Below are 17,545 nucleotides of genomic sequence, written 5' to 3'. Positions count from 1 at the left end.
AGAGATCGAATGGTGGACCACAAAAGAGCATTGACGTCTGGAGTGCATAAAACGTTTTATCTCTCTTTCACTGAAAGCCGTTGGCGAGATAAACAGCTTGCTCGTTCTCCATTGACACCTTACATGAAAAATACATCAGATAGAAGAAGAAGAAAAAGAAGAAGAAGAAGAAGAAAAAGAAGAAGAAGAAGAAGAGGAAGTAGAAAAAGAAGAAGAGAAAGAAAAAAATTAAAAAAAAAGAGAAGAGAAATCTTCGATCACCGAGCACTTTAAAAAAATCTCGATAAACGTATTTATCGATAGTACATACAGGTCCTGTCTAACGTGAAAATAATTCTTTTGAGATTTTTCGAATTAATTTTTTTACAATGCGTCTTTACGGAGAGAAATCATATTTATCGAATAATATATTTTTTTCATTTTTTTTTTTTTATTATTTTTTCTTTCATATTTTACCAAACCGATCGAGATTTATCATGACAATGACGTTACGTTTCGTATCGATTAAAAGAAAAAAGAAAATAAGCACGATTCTTCGTAAGCAGAAAGAAAGACAAGAGAGGGAAGTGGATAAAAAAAAAGGAGAATTATATCTTTGAGAAGGAGGGAATAGAAACAACGAGAAAAATAAAAGAAGGGAAGGAAAAAGAAAAGGATCGTTAACCACCAACATCGTGGACATTAACGACACGCCTTTCGCGTTCATCTCGTTGTCGGATCAACGCCGTACGTGATTTCGAGAAAATTATTTCGTTCCCGTGATCTTTGCTTTCTCTCTCTTTCTCTCTCTTTATCTCATTCTCTACCTCTCTTTGCCCTTTTATAACAAAGAACTACGATATATGTATGATTGCAATAAAGACAAAAATAAATCTTCTTTTATTTCCTTTTGTTGTTTTTATTATTCAATGTCGTATCAATCTCTTGCGTCGGTTCATTATAAATTTTATAATAATAAATATATAATAAGATATGAAATGGTTTCGAAAATAGTTTAAACTTTACATCAATATGATGATAAAAGTAAAAAAGAGATATTAATTACGACAATTTTTTTTTAATATATCGTTTGAAATGTAAATTAAAAGAAAGAAAAAAGAAAATTCATAACTTAGATAAAATTTTATGGGAAAGAGAAAAAAGAATTTCTCTCCCAGGAAAAATATTTTTAATAATCGTCATATGATCTTTCTGTTCAAAAGAAAAAAGAAAATAGAAAAAAGAAAAGAAAAAAAAAAAAGAAATAAAAAAATATAGCATCATGTTGATATGTATATATATATATATATATATATATATATATATATATATATTTGTATATACATATATTGTACATAAAAAAATAGATACAGATGTTAACATAAACGCATGTTAGCTAATCCTAATTCTCGAAAACAGTTCAGATACTAATGCGTAGAGGAAGTTATAGTCTAGCACTTAAAGTGTTTGGTAAATGATTAAACCATCCGATCGTTACCATCGAAACGATCGGTACCATCCGATTATAACGTTTCCATACCGTGACTCGGAGTACCGATCGTTTGCATCATCTCTTCCCTTCTGGAAATCCTATTAATGCTTAGTTATTCCTAACGAATAACCAATCACGAAGATCGATAGAATTTGCGTATTTGATAAAACGATGCTGATCGATCAAAACCATCCGATTCTCTCATTCGAAATAACTCCCTTAACTTTTATCACCTTTGAAAGATTATATACAAATATTTTTTTATTTGGTTTTTATATATTTCACAAAAAGATGTATGAAATCATTGAAAGAATATATTATATTTCTCTGTTTCTCTCCTTTTTCCCCACTTTCTCTCTTTCTCTCTCTCTCGTTCTTTCTGTTTTTATTTTTTATTTTATTTTATTCCATCGATATTACTTTTTTATTACTTATGTGAGTTTACTACTGAACTTTCAGAAACTCATGACTCATGACTACTCTCGCGATAAACTTACTTTCACGTTTTTCTCCTTCTTTCTCTCTCTCTCTCTCTCTCTCTCTCTTTTACTTTCTTTCTTTTTCTGTCTCTGTATATCTATCTGTCTATCTCTATCTTTTTTCTTTTGATTCTCACATTTTAGAGATGAAAGGAAAAGCCGGATGTCGTCCTATCGCTTCGTCTTTTGGATCACTGGACGTTTTCCCTTTAACATAACATCGTTCCTGAAAGAGTGATATTCGTCGAAGCTTACCTCTAACATTTTTTTTTCTACGTCATTCGCCATGAAATATAGTATAAAGGCATCTCGCAAGAAGGGATAGTATATTAGACGAACACGCACGTGTGCGTTTTATTTCTTGGAAAGGTGAGCTGCTTGTGTATCGATAAAAAAAAAAAGAGTAAAAAAAAAAGAGAAAAAAGAACTTTTGCATGTGATGCGAGGAACTTCGATCTAATCGTTCAAATCGTTCCAAGCGCCTGTTCTCTTTGTTCCTTCTTCTAATCTCGATTTTTTTTCTTTTTTTTTTTTTTAATCCAAATACATCGAAAAATCTCGTGTCTAATATCGAACAAATTTAGAAAATTAAATTTCTTTTTAAAGATTACGAACACGTCGTTTACATTGTGAAATTATTAACAAGGAATTAATTATATGACATTTTATGACAAGACTATTTTAGATAACAATACGTTCTCGCGATAACGTCAACTACCAAATTATCCATTTTTCTTCCTCGATTATAACAAAGTTAAAAAATTCGATTGCACAACGATAATGGGATCGATTTTAAAATAAACAGACTAAAACTAATCGCTCTTAATAATTCCACAATAAATATATTTTATCCGAATAAATCTAATAGTTTCTATTCCCGCGTCTCTTCATTCCCTATTTCTGAAATTGTCAATCAACAGTCAATTTTCTAAATAATAATTCAAGATAATCGTGATTTTCGTGAAATAACTTCTTATGCTTTGACATAAAGTCATGCAGAATGAGATTAAGTTTTTGCATGACTGGTTATATTTACGTACGAATATAGGTGCACGAGAACACAAACACGCGTACACATATATACATACATATGTGTGTACGTAGATACGTTTAGTAAGATCGTTGCCTTATCTTTGATATGATTAATATAACATGATAGATCTCTCTGTCTATCGTGTTATCAACGCTTTGAATTCGTCACCACGAGCATAATGGATTCCAATTTCGGTGATATACCAAACTAATTGTAAGTTCCATTCTATTCGTACCATCCTCGACCACGATACCACCCTCCACCCTCCCCCATATATTCTCCTATCTCCCTCTATCCCTCTATCCCCCTCATCCCATTGCCTCGACTCTTATAGAAGATAAGTCAGTGACAGAGGCAAGGCATCGGATATCGCATCGTGTCTCGTCGTATCGTCTTCTTCGAGCACACACTTCGTAGGGTGTTCCATTTCACGTCGAAATCACAAGGAAACGTCGGTCTCCGTGACGGAGCTAGTCTCGAGGATTTGAATTTAAGGAGGATGGAAAGAGCGCTGGGGTATGAATGAATGAAAGGCAGATAGAGATAGATAGAGAGATACAGATAGAGATAGAGGGGGAAAGAGAGAGGGAGTAGGGGAAAAGAAGAGGGTGAAAAAAAGTCTATTATTCCAGGAGATTCCATTTCAATGGACCAAGGTTAATTTATCTTTCTGTTATTCGAGAAGAATGAAGAAAGGGATACTATCGTGTTATATATCTATTTATGTATGTTATATATTTATTTTTTTATATATATATAACTGTCTTCAATGTCCCATATATATATATATATATATATATATATATATAGAGAGAGAGAGAGAGAGAGAGATACACATATTCACTCAAATATATCTCTCGCATAACTTTGATGAAACACTTCCACATTACGGAAAAGTTAAGAAAAAAGAGTCGAAGAGTTCCTACGGCGTACGTTCGGCTTTCATTCGGAGTACACTATCGCGAAAGGTGATAGTAGATAATTGGTTCTTCTTGGTTTTAGAATCACCCATTGACGGATTTTAACGAGCTGAAGTAAAACAGGACTTCCGGTAGGAAGGAAGAACTTTCATTCGTTATATAATGAGTTTGCGTTGCGTGATATCGTCGGAGAATCGGAGAAAAGGGAAAATGAAATGGAGGAATAAAGAGAGATTGAGGGAGATAGAGAAATACAGAGAGAGAGAGAGAGAGAGAGAGAGAGAGAGAGACAGAGACAGACAGACAGAGAGAAAGAAAAGAGAGAAAAAGAAAGAAAAAAGGGCGGAAAATGAGGATAAAAGAAGCTGACCCATAGAAAAAGTCAATTCTCCAAGACTTTTACATCGTCCCATGGGAAAATGAAGTTGGCGACGATACCTTATGACGTCACGAAGAGGTAAAGAAGAAAAGGGAGAAGAAAAAGGATAAAGAAAGAGGAAAGAGACTTTGCCCGATTCGCTCGTAATTAACGCCGAGTGGAAGGAACCAAAGCTTACGATGGTCTCGCGTAATTAGTTGCTTAGTTCTCTTTTTATTTTTTTCCTTCTTCTTCTTCTTCTTTTTTTTTGCTCCTTTACTTTCCTTTTTCTTCGATTTTCTGCCCGAGGCCCTGTTGAAAATGGTTCTCGTAATTAAGGCCTACTATAATCGAGCTACTTTACTTTCTCCTTCTCTCTCTCTCTCTCTCTCTCTCTCTCTCTCTCTTCCTCTCTTTCTCTGTGTGTGTGTATTTCTTCCTTTCGTTTACTTACTTCCCATAACCGACGATTACCCTCCTCTCATGCTATTTCCGTACTATTGTCTACCTCATGCCATTGTATATTTCTACTCTATTTTCCCCTTTTCTCTATTTCCTTTCCTTTACTCAAGGATACTACCAATTTCTAAGTGCAGCAACATCTTCTAGGAATGGACATTAAAAATATGTTGAATAACATTTGATATTATAGAAAAAATAAATTCTCACAAGTGATTCCAACGAAACATCGTTGATCTTCGATGTTCCATCTCGATCTCTCAGTGATTTTTAATGGGTTTCCTATTTCTCTCTCTCTCTTTTTCGCTTTTATGCTCTCTTTGGACTCTTTTTATTGCTTTCTCTCTCTCTCTCTCTCACTATATATATATATATATATATATATATATATATATATATATATATATATTATATAACGTACCACGATGGTACGGAGAAAACGTAGGTTCTAATAAAAATGCTGTCCCGATCTATCGGTCTCCGTTACGATGATATCGAAGAAATACGACGATGAAATCCCCATAAGAGAAGTAAATTTACAAGATGAACCTGATCTATTACACCCTATCACATTCTTATTTGATTTAACATGAATTTAAAATTTCCTTTCAAAATATCGTACTTACTGCTACTCGCTAGATATTTTTTTTTAATCACATTCATCTCATTTTCCATATCGTTGACCTGACATTTTTACATATACATATATATTTTTTATTTCACTTCAAATCTCTCATTTTTTATGTTTTATTTTCGTTCCTTTTTACTTTTTTCTTCTTATCTCTTTAAACCGTCTGCACCAAAGCAGATCACACGTGAGATTCAAAGGAAATTTTGAATTTAGTTGAATTTTACGTGGTCGAAAACGTTTCTCGTGACTTTTTCTATCCTATTTCTCTCGAAAAACTTTTCAATTTCTTTGATCACGCGATACGTATTAACGTATCTAAGTACTTTGCTTCCTAACAAAGTAAACGACAATGACGATGGGAAAAAAGGAGAACGATAGTAATGGCAATACTATAGTAATAGCGGTAATATGTAGTAGCAGAGTGCTGGTAGTAGTAGTACTAGTAGTAGTAGAGTAGTAGTAGTAGAGTAGTAGTAGTAATAGTAGTGGTGATTCGGTGGAAAGCCGAGTAGCGCATTCTTCCTGAGACTTTATTGGAAATTCTTGGATATTATTTCGGTGGAGGTAGGTTGCTGAGGTAAGCTCCTACGTGCGAATTCTAATGTGCATTTGGGGAGCAACGAACAATGGATACGGATTTCGTATCTAGAATTATTAGATACTATATAGCGCTAAATTAACTATTAGAATTATGTGGGTGATAATAATTTATGATTAGTTTTGCGAATCAAAGTCAATGTTGACCTTAACTTTATCGACGATAAACAATGTGTAATATATCTTGTAACGTAACGTGTAATATTCATTCGTAAACAAAGTATTATTTTATGAATGATATCGAAATGTATATGCATTTACTAGTAAATATTATGATTTATCTTATGTATAATATACGATATAGAGAAAGTCTCTCTCTCTCTCTCTCTCTCTCTCTCTCTCTCGAGTATATTCAAATTTATATTAATTCAATAACTTTTTTATTTGGATCTTAATTTTAAATGATTCTATTATTACGATATAAAATACTTTCTTTTTAATATAACGAGTACTTTGATTACTCCCGTCGGTATGTTTTTATCTCCTAACAGCGTGTAATAAGTTTATTCGGAGTGGAATTATGTAATAAGACAATATTAAAAAAAAAAAAAAAAATTAAAATAAAATAGAAATAAATAAAGAGTGAAGTAGTGAGAAAAAGAGATAATTTGTTTCAAGTAACAAACATTTTGAAATCAGAAAAAGTATCGAGTCGAGGAGAAAACGGTATATAGTTTTTTTTAATTACTTCATTCTTGTATCGCGCTACTAACTCTTCTTGTAGGGAAAGTTCATCGTTAAGAAAGAGGACGGAGATAAGACGTAGGAAGAAACAAGACAAGAAATGAGAGAACAATAAGGAAAGCATCTGGATCTCGAAGGAAAGGGGGAGTGAGACAGAGAGAGAGAGAGAGAGAGAGAGAGAGATAGAATACACTTTGTCCGCTCGATTTTCTTGGCTAATTTATCGCACTCGAAAGTTAGCTTCGCTTTTACAAAACGAGTTCTGACCCACCCTAGTCGGCTTTTTAATAAATAAAACCCTTCTCGCAGTTCCGAGGTCGTGCTTGATCCTTTTCTTTCCCTTATACTTTCTTTTCCTCTTTCTTTCTCTCTCTTTCTCTTTTCCTTTTTCTTTCTCTTTTTCGATGATTCCTATGAGCATCATATTATCGAATTCGATTTGTCGTCATGTATAAAAGAGTTACCAACTCTCTTTACTTTTGAGATTGCTATTCACTTATTTTCTAATTAAATAACGATATATAAGATAATTTCAATCATTAATTTTACTAGCAATTTGTATTTAAACTTTTTCGTTCAATATGCACTCACTCATATATGATCGTTCTCTTTCTCTTTTTTTCGTTTTTTTTTTCTTTTTTCTATATTGAATTTACGCTCGTGTGAAATAAATTATATTTCGCTTTCTCTCCCCTTCTCTCTCTCTCTCTCTCTCTCTCTCTCTCTCTCTCTCTTTCTCTCACTCTTTCTCTCTGTCTGTCTTTCTTTCTTTCTCTCTATCTTCACACACATACACACACGCACGCATGGTCTTTCTCTTTTTTTCTCTTATTTACTTTTTTCCGCTCTTGTTCCTTTCCTTTCGCTAAACCTCTTCACCCTTTGTGATATCTCTCCTCTCTTTTTCTCTCTCTCTCTCTCTCTCTCTCTCTCTTTTGCACTGTGGTTCTATCCCGGAGATCCTGAGGTCAAAACAGGGCAACCCAGAAAATTTCAATTTGTCACGCCGTCAACCGTTGAAATCGAATTTTACGTGTTGTAGAAAGAAAAAGAGAGAAAGAAAGAGAGAGAAAGAGAGATAGATAGATAGATAGATAGATAGATAGATAGATAGATAGATAGATAGGTAGATAGATAGATAGATAGAGAGGGAGAGAGAGAGAGAGAGCTAAACTGAACTAAGCTCGCTCGCATCTTCGATCATTCGAAAATTGAGATCGCACATAGAGGATGATAGATAAGATAAAAAGAGAGCCAGAGAGAGAGAAAAAGAGAGAGAAAGAGAGGAATTCTTTAAGAAAGAGAAAGAGAAAGAGAAAGAGAGAGAGAGAGCTATTTTCCTTGAGCCATCTTTTCTAGCTCGTCAAAGTCAATCAAACCTTCGAGCGTGTGCCACGAAAGGATTAAACCCTTCTCTAGATATCCAGCACTCATCTTTTCTTCTCCTCCCCTTTTCCATCCTTTACAGTCCTTCTCTCATTCTAGAAAAGCGATATCGATGTGGAACCTCGTCTTCAAGCAACTTACACGAAAGGAAATGGAAATGGGAAATCGACTTATCGCGCGTGCACCCTCGATATCTCGACTTTTCTTAATCTCTCTCTCTCTCTCTCTCTCTCTCTCTCTCTCTCTCTCTCTCTCTCTTTCTCTTCCCTTATTTATTCTCCACCTTCTCGACGTCGAATTTCCACGGTGAATTTCTTATGTCATAAATGCGAACTCGGAGAAATTGATAATAACTTGTAATGGAACTCCAACAATTCGTAATCACTTTGAAATCTTGCAAATATTCTGCTATATACGAAATTGAAATCCTTTTGTACGGTACTTATTGTCAATATATGGGCTAGATACATACGTAGGTACGTTTCAAGTGAATTGAAATAATTTTATATATCCCCCTATGTGTGTTAACAAATTTCTAAATATGCAAACGTTAACGAATTACGCTTGATGAAATTAATGCGACTATAGAGCATAATTGGAGCTTGATTAATTTAATACGAATTAACTGTTCGACATTTTTACTCCGAAATTATTGTTTTTACCAATGTTCGCTTTTTTCTATGTCGTCAATGTCGTATTGTTTCTATTTTTCTATTTATCGTAGGTATTATATAAATGTTTGTAAAAATGTATATATATATATATATATAGTTTTATAAATTCCAACTTGCTGGTCATGATTTGTATGATAAAGAAATAAATATTACCGAAACAATTATCATGAAAAGAGATGTAACCATTGTAAGAAGAAAAAAGTCCAAATCACTGCAAACAATACGATAGTAACACGCGGAAGCACTCTTTAAACGCTCGAGGACATTTAAATCGTACATTTTTTCCGCGCGGATTCACTTCCATATGTACATTGATACACGCACAGACGCACACACTATCATAGGACTCGGTATAAAAGCGAAGCGATGCGTACTCCGAGTGAGCTAGTTTGTAACAATGCAAAAGGTTAAAGCACGAGTATTTCTGCGGCGTTTCTAAATAAATCGTTGAAATTGAAAAAGATGAATATTGTGAAGGAGGTCGGGTGGAGATGGTAGATAGCAGACAAAAAAAAGAAAAAGAGAAAAAAAAGAAGAAGAAAAAAAGAAAATGAATATAGGACGGAAGAAAAAGAAAAGATGAAACGACCAGGGCGTAGGAGATGAAAAATAGGATAATCTTTGCGTCAAACAAAGATGTAATAGCACGTTTGTTCTATAGATGTTTGTTTGTTCTTACCGCACTTTAAGCTGCGGGTAACAAGATAGACGAACAGCCAATGTGAGAAAATCCTTTTGGTTTCCTTTCGAACAGGGTTTTCTCTCCTCAATTCAATGCGTCCTCTTAAAGTTTCGAAGAAGAAGAAAAGAAGAGATTCGTCATTGGCAACAACCCCAAGTGCACATTTTCTTTGTAATTTCAAATCAGAAGAAACAGCTTTTTCCCTTTTCCTCTGGCTCCTTTCACTTCTTCCTTCTTCTACTCTTCCTCCTCCCTTTCTTCTTCGTCTTTTTCCTTTTCTTCGTTTTTTCCCCTTTCTTTCTTCACACTCTGCGGGTTGAAATCGACAAAACGTTTCGGATCACTGCTTACATATGAGCAACAAGTTATGCACTGGAAAGCAACGGAGTTGCCGGTCGTTCGATACGAGAAAAACAAAAATTTTTTTCGTTGCGCGATAAGAAGAAGAAAGGACAGATGATTGGGATTCAATGTATGAATAAAGAAAAAGAGAAAGAGAGAGCGTGGTTAAAAGAAAAAGCAGAGAGACAGAGGTGAACCGCGATGAAACGCGATCCACCAACTTGTCAGAGTTTACGGAAAGTTCAAAGACACTGGATTATATTCTCACACACTTTTCCCCCTTTTATAACAAAATTATTTTCTAATTTATAACTCGATAAGAAACGAAGTTATTAAAATTTTATGGGAAAACAGTTAAACCAATAGCCTTCGTCGTCTCTACGACGAACAAAAATACAACGACAAAAACACCGTATACTGTGACAAAAATAAAAGGAAAAAGAATTAAATAAAAAAAAAAAAAAAAGAAGAAAGGAAAATAGAAACAAACAAATTGAGAAGAAAGTGAGAGACAGATGGATAGACGATTTTAACCGTAGAGAGAAACAGAGAAAGAAAGAAAGAAAGAAAGAAAGAAAGAAAGAAAGAAAGAAAGAGAGAAAGAAAGAGAGAAAAAAAAGATAGGAAAAAAGAATAAGATCGAGTGATATTGGGGATCGAACGTGGATCGAGGATTACTCGTCGACTGAGATGGTCGGAGGGACTTTCGGAGGGAAAAAGAGAAGAGTAACGTTTACTTTTCGTGATCGAAGCCGATAGTTATATTGCTCGAGGAGAGCTTCTCTCAAGCGATAGAAACGGCCTGACTTTTTCTTTCTCTCTTTCTTTCTTTTCTTCTTGATTTCTTTCTTTCTTTCTATCTTTCTCTTGCACTCTTGTATAAAGAAAAGAGAGAAGATATGATACTCGAAGGCCGACAAGACGAGATACGCCGAGAGAACGATCCGGTGCTCCGGAGTACCGTACCAGTACTGGTACTATGGAGTTTGTTATCGAATAGTGTCGAGAGAGACGGACAGAGAGAGTGAGGGAGAAAGAGGGAGAGAGAGAAAGTTAGAGAGCGAGAGAGAGGGAGAGGGAGAGAGAGAGAGAGAGAGAGAGATAGATAGAGGGAGGAAAGGCAGGCGCTGTGCCGTTCGTCGTGGTGGTGGAAGCTGTGCTCGGCTGACAAATGAACAGGAACGCGAATACGCAAGCGCCAGACAAACCACCCTTTCGCTTCCTCCTTTCTCCAACTACCCCTTCTCACTCACTCTCTCTCTCTCTCTCTCTCTCTCCCTCTCTCTCTCTCTTTCTATCTATATATCTATCTATATACCCTACTCCGTGTACCTGTACTCTTCTCCGCTAAGGGCGCACCACCTCTACTTCTGCTTCTACTTCTGCTTTTTCTTCCCTTCTACTTCTACTTCTTCTTCTTCTTCTTCTTCTTCTTTTTTCTTTTTCTTTTTCTTCTACCACATACTTCTTCTTCTTCTTCTTCTTCTTCTTTTTCTTTCCCTTCGAGTTCTTCTGCTCCTTTCTCCAACTACCCTTTCACTTCTCTTCCGTTTCAAGGGAAACGATATGCCACTGACGTCACCGTGTTGGTGACAACGCACGTTCGACCTTCTCTCGCGAGAAATCGTCAACATTAATGTCCTTCTGTTATCTCTATTACTTTTTTCCTTAAGTTTCTTTTTTTTTTTATTCATCTTTCTCTTTCCTTTCTTCTCTTGCACTGTTCAGTATATCTGTTTATTTATTTTGCTTGTCTTTCTTTTATCTTTTCTTTCTTTCTTTTTTCTTTTTTCACTCCAACGTCCAACGAGCAGACCAATGTTTATGAATAAATTTTTATTAATGGAAAATTTCGTCGAAAATTCGTCGAAATCCCGACCAAATGATTTCCCCGAGAGAGATAATTTTTTCTTTGTGAAATTTAAAAGGTCTGTGAAATTCTTATATGATTTCATCGTTCTTTTTGGAAAAAATATGAAAATAATTTGATTCGCGAATTTCATGGAACGTTTCGAGACAAATGTTATTTGATATTTGTTTAGTTCTTCGAACATCGTTGAAATTTTTAAAACGTGTGAAGTAGTAGAGGACGAAAGTTGTACGAAAGAAAAAGATTCATTTATGACACAGCTAAGAATAAGTTATTAACTTTTATGGAAGATTCTTATTTTCAAGAAATTTAGTCTCCGCTCTTCACTCTCCTACCCTCCTTTCTCCTATCCTTTCATTTCATTCTATTCTCTTTCATATTTTACTTTTCTCTCAAAGCTCGTCTTACTCTTCCTCCCTTTCTCTGTTTCTCCCTCTCTCTCTCTCTTTTATTCTTACTCTTACTTTTACTCTTTCTCTTACATTCATTCGTATTTTAAGTCGAACCTTTCATTCTCATTCTATATATTTCTGTTATTTAATCAACCTTTATCAGTGACTTTATTTCTTTTCTCTGTATTTATACACCGTTCCATTTTATCATGAAATTTCTTAAACGACTATAAAACGAAGTTGAAAATTGCTGATACTCTTGAAAATTTGTATATCGTGTAGCTCGATCAATGAGGATACGCTAATTACTGAAGAAATTGAAGTATAATTAATTACAGGAAGACAAAGATAGAGAGAGGGAGAGGGAGAGAGAGAGAGAGAGAGAGAGAGAGAGAGAGAGAGAGAGAGAGAAAGATTCACCGTCCGTGAAGGAAATCGGCTTAAAGAAGAGAGTGGACAAGTTTTTCAATGAACCTAGTCATCCATTCGACGAATTAAAAATGGTAACAAGTACGATAAAAAAATAAAATGATGAATGGAATATACATATTTGTCAACTGAATGATTTTGAGTTTCTCGTCATTATTGACATATGTATACTTACATATGTATATATATATATACACACACACACACACACACACATCCATATATTGAATGTAAATTGAACATTGGAGAACACAAATATGTATGCAGGTACGCGTATGTACCTACTCTTCTCTCTCTCTCTCTCTCTCTCACTCTCTATCTCTCTATCTATCTATCTCCCTATCTATCTCATTCTCCTTCTATCTCTCTCTATTTCTATTTAGTGTAATCGCGTTGCCGTCCAATAGAACTTGATTACAGAATAGGCAGACCCGGTCTATTTAGAAAGTTACAGCTAGTCGATCGTCGAGTTTCCGATCGTTAGAAAGAACTCTCGTTCGTGAGATATTTCAATTCCAATCAAAGTAGCAATGGAAGAAGGGGAAGGGTAGAAGAGAAACTTTTCTTTCAAATTTCAAGTAAGAATGATAATGGAGTAAAGTACGTTTATCAGAAGACAATTATCAGATAAATTAGCTAAAATATACATAAACGTATAACACAATCTATCCGTTCGTTCATTCATCCATTCGTACATGCGTAAATACATATATTTTTTAAGACTTATATATAATATGTACTATGTGTTATATCTAGTATGTGTTTGTACATATATATATATATATATATATATATATATATATATATATATATATAGTATATTATACATGTATCATCTGTTTTGAATTTTTCTACTATTTTTACCGTCCCTTTTACTCAAGGGACACGTTCGATGAGTACTCATGCGATCGTACTCTTCTCGCATATTCTCCCTCCGTGCCGAAGGGTGAATCCAAATTAGCATGAGCCTCGTTCAGTTGAGTTCTCCCTATGTGTCCGTTATCTGTCTGTCTGACCCTCCCTATACGTGTGTATATATACATGTATGTATACTACGTGTAGGTACTTGAAAATATACATAGTCTCTGCGTACGTTTTTACGAGCATCAAAATTCGCTTCTCGAAACGATCGACTCACTAAAGTGGATTCGATCGTTCCTTTTTTTTCTCATCCCTCTCTCTCTCTCTCTCTCTCTCTCTATCTATCTATCTATCTTTTTATCTATCTATCTATCTATCTATCTATCTATCTATCTATTTATCTATCTATCTCTCTCTCTCTGAATTTCCCTCTCGACGAAGAGTGTCCTTTTCGAGTATTCCATCCCTCATTTCTTTTTTAGTGCCTGAATCTAGAACTACTAACGACGTTAATTGTTCTAAAACAATACGATAGAAGTTGACACCTTTCCCGTCGGATCTTGAACAAGCTTTTCAACATACATTTATCTCTATTCCTGTGTAGTAAGACAAGCCAATCTTAAAAGGTGATTATCTCTCTCTCTCTCTCTCTCTCTCTCTCTCTCTCTCTCTCTCTCTCTCGCTCGCTCGCTCTCTCCTTCTCTTTCTCTTTCTCATTGATCCTACTATCCGTTGTTTAAGAAACACCATAACATCTTTTTATCCTTAAAATAGACGATACGAGTAAAATGACTCTTTACGACTCATTGTTCGATAAAGCTTCTTACAAATATTTGAACCTAGTTTCTTCCATCTATTTCCATGTACTTTTATCATCTATATGCATCTCTGTGATATTCAATAGTCGATAGAAATTTTCTTTACTTCTTTGTCTCGACGACGTTAGAAGAAGAATTCCTGACGTTATTACCAACATTATTACTTTTTATTTCCTTTGGATTTCTTAATAGGATATATATATATATATATATATATATATATATTTTCTTCCTCATCAATTTGTTTTTCTGTTATATCTCACGAAAATAAGAGAAATTACATCGCATTACGAGTCTCGAAATGGACCATCTAATCGTCGCAGTAATACGTAATTCCTCTCTTTGCACCATTTACACGCAACCAAATACATCGCTAGATTTAATCTAATCCGACAGAATCATCGATTAAGCGCGAAACCGACGAAATTCACGTGTCGGCAAACCTGGAGGGCTAGGCACATAAGCTAAAATCACCATACGTTCACAATATACCTACGTAACGTAAAATCACCTCGAGAAACGTCAACACCAGAGGCGACTGATACAAAATGTATGAACGTTCGTATAGGATACAAGATGCATCTCGATTTGTCAAACATGCATCTATATCCTATTCTCTAGTGATGGTATATAGATACATACTTATATATCCATATAAAATATATATATATAGCTACTTTTTCTTGCCACCTCGTATCGTAATCTTTTTCTCGCTTAAGAATTTACATAAAGTTGATATAAATCTTGAAGAAGGAAAAATCAAAGGGAAAAGAAAGAGAGATAAAAAAGAATAACAAAAAAAGAATGATAATAATCTAGAAATAAACGTTCTTTTAAAAATTTTCCAACGTGATCAAATATTTGGAAATTCTTAAAAAAAAAGAGATAAAAATAGAATTAAAAAAAAAAGAATGACAAAAATGACATTCATTCCTCGCATTTCCCTAGTTTGAAGAAAAGATTCGATACCTTGGTCGGAAGAAAATTTGTCTCGAAAGAAATCGATTTTGTCCGTAATTCGATTTTTTCTCTTTTTGTCTTTCTTTTTTTCTATAACAATAAACGTAATTAATGCACTAAATATACATATGTACATATTGGAATGAAAATTTTATCGGTTTGGTTTGAGAAGATTTCTTGAATAAAAGTCTCCGATAATAATATTCAATGATATAGATCTAACCGTAATGTAGAAAATGAAGCCGCAATAGATCGAAGAGAGTTAACGGCACGTATACGCTGAGCAATATCTCATCAGTCGGTCTCTCTTAACAGGTTCATCCTTGATTTCAGTCTGGGAAACGCTCTTGGACACGGCAAACACTAATGACGTTGGTCAGAATTGTGAAGGAGACATCCTTCAGATGAGAACTACCCTCCCCGCAGAATGTTTTCCGGCATTACGAGAAAGCGACAATGACGTAACGCTTTACCGAGCGTTAGTTTTTGCTGTTTTCACGTTCTGAACGTGATCATCAACCATTGTTAACTCTCTCTTCTTCCTTTTCTATCCTTTTCCATCTCCTTATCGTTCACCTCCATCCACCAAAAAAGAACTTTCGACTAATGATCCGTAACGCACTTTTTACTTTATCTCCCACCAAATTAAAGTACCTTTTTTCTTTGGTTCCCACGAGATCAAAAACATTATACAGTGTATATATATATACACATATATAATGTCACTTGAATAAAATCGAAAACTTTCCAAACATGAGATATCGCTCTCAATGGCAATTTTTTATCAACGTCTTACTTTCGACAAAACAGTTTTATTTTTTGTGCGAGATAATAAAAACAGAACAGAAAGTAAAGGAAAAAGAAGATAACTTTTACAAAGCCGAGAAGCTCGTCATATTCCTTTCGAGAAAAGCGAAAAAAAAGGAGAAAACAAAAAGTAAGGAATTAGTCGATTAGTTTCGAGACGATGACCAAGGTTACTATTCTCTCTTTTTCGATCTCTTATTTTTTTCCGTCTTATTCTAAGAAACCACTTGCAGTAACGAGAAAGCCATTAATACGAGCTGCTTTAAGAGGCACGTTCGACCTATCGTTGGTTACGAAGCTCGATATTCCGTGACGTATCGTTCTAGGTTCTCTGGCTATAATACTTTGAGGAATCTCCTTCTAAACTACCCCCTTATTTTTCTACTTACTCTTCTAATTCAATCGCCAATATTCTCCCTTCCTCTCTCTCTCTCTCTCTCTCTCTCTCTCTCTCTCTCTCTCTCTCTCTCTGTCTCTCTTCCGTTCGTTCGTTCTTCTTTTTCTTCCTTCACAGAAGAACATAAAAACGCTCTTATATCTCGCATATAATTTATTTCCCTTCTTGTAATACCCGATTGATATGAAAGCCGAGCATGAAAAGCACGTTTAACCACTACTCTACCATTTTCTTATCGATTTTCGTTTTACGATATTTACAAATATGACTACAAGAACGTCGTACATATAGATACCTAGCAATCTCTCGTCTTCGCTCTTATTTAAAACGTCTTACAGCATTTTTATTCGGGCATTTCCTCTTCTTTCTTTTTTTTTCTTTTTTACTTTTTCTCGCTTATTCTTTTCTTCATTTTTATTCTTATCTCTCTCTCTATCTCTCTCTCTCCCTCCTCTCTCTCCATTGAATATTTATTTCACTCGTTTTTTTTTTAATTTAGTAATAAATTCTTTTTTCGATCGAAAACATTTAAAATCGATATAAAGAAATTGAACGATCCAAAAGTGTTTAAAAGAATACATAGAAACAATTTGTTTCTTAAATATGTCCGCAGATGTATTTATAAATTAAAATTAAAAAATTTATTAGTTGTTATGATATAAATTTTATCGTAAATATATATATATATTTTTTTTTGAATCTATCGAATTATTTCTCAAAAATTTCACAAATAATTTTTATCATATTCGTCGAACGATATTATCATAAAAATGTAGATTTAACAAAGGATTAAATGAACTTTCAAGATATACAAAATCGAGTCGATATTGCGCAAAATTAATGATTAAAAATCAAATATGTATATATGCGTGCGTATGTGTGTACGTGTAGATACGTACATTTAACATTAATTTCTTAAAACTCAATATTGCCTTCGCGAGTGTCACGAATTCCGATCGCGATTTTTCAACGTCGACGAAAATTCCCCTTCAGAATTTCAGTCCAATAATTTAATCGTCGATAGCGCGACAAGATATTGCTTTCGCAAGAAAATCCCCACAGAGGGATTTCGGTCGGACGAATTCGCCTCGGTATTCGACATTTTTTACATTTACACAAAAAACTCGTCGATTCGTCGACGATATAATAAATCAGAACGTACTCGTATGGTATTTGCTCTCTCTCTCTTTCTTTTTTCTACTCTCTTTTTTCTTCGCATTTCTTTTCGCACGTTTGAAGAATTAACCGCTAAGTCCAATGCATCAGTGCAAAGAAGAATTTCGTTAGAAATTAAG

The 17,545-nt window shown here is 34.4% G+C and overlaps 1 protein-coding gene across 1 annotated transcript in view; it reads right to left on the bottom strand.

The window, feature by feature from the left end:
• LOC122630799 (5-hydroxytryptamine receptor 2B-like) overlaps positions 1-10,209 on the bottom strand; it is a 101,283-nt gene extending 91,074 nt beyond the window's left edge. The window contains exon 1 of the mRNA XM_043815725.1: positions 9,372-10,209. The gene's annotated coding sequence lies outside the window, so the exon portion shown is untranslated. The remainder of the gene's footprint in view (positions 1-9,371) is intronic.
• Between the last annotated feature and the right edge of the window lie 7,336 nt (positions 10,210-17,545).

Source organism: Vespula pensylvanica, chromosome 7 (assembly GCF_014466175.1).
Source record: "Vespula pensylvanica isolate Volc-1 chromosome 7, ASM1446617v1, whole genome shotgun sequence".
Lineage (NCBI taxonomy): Eukaryota > Metazoa > Arthropoda > Insecta > Hymenoptera > Vespidae > Vespula > Vespula pensylvanica.
Note: the sequence above shows the minus strand (reverse complement) of the source record. Positions and strands in the feature narration are given on the sequence as shown.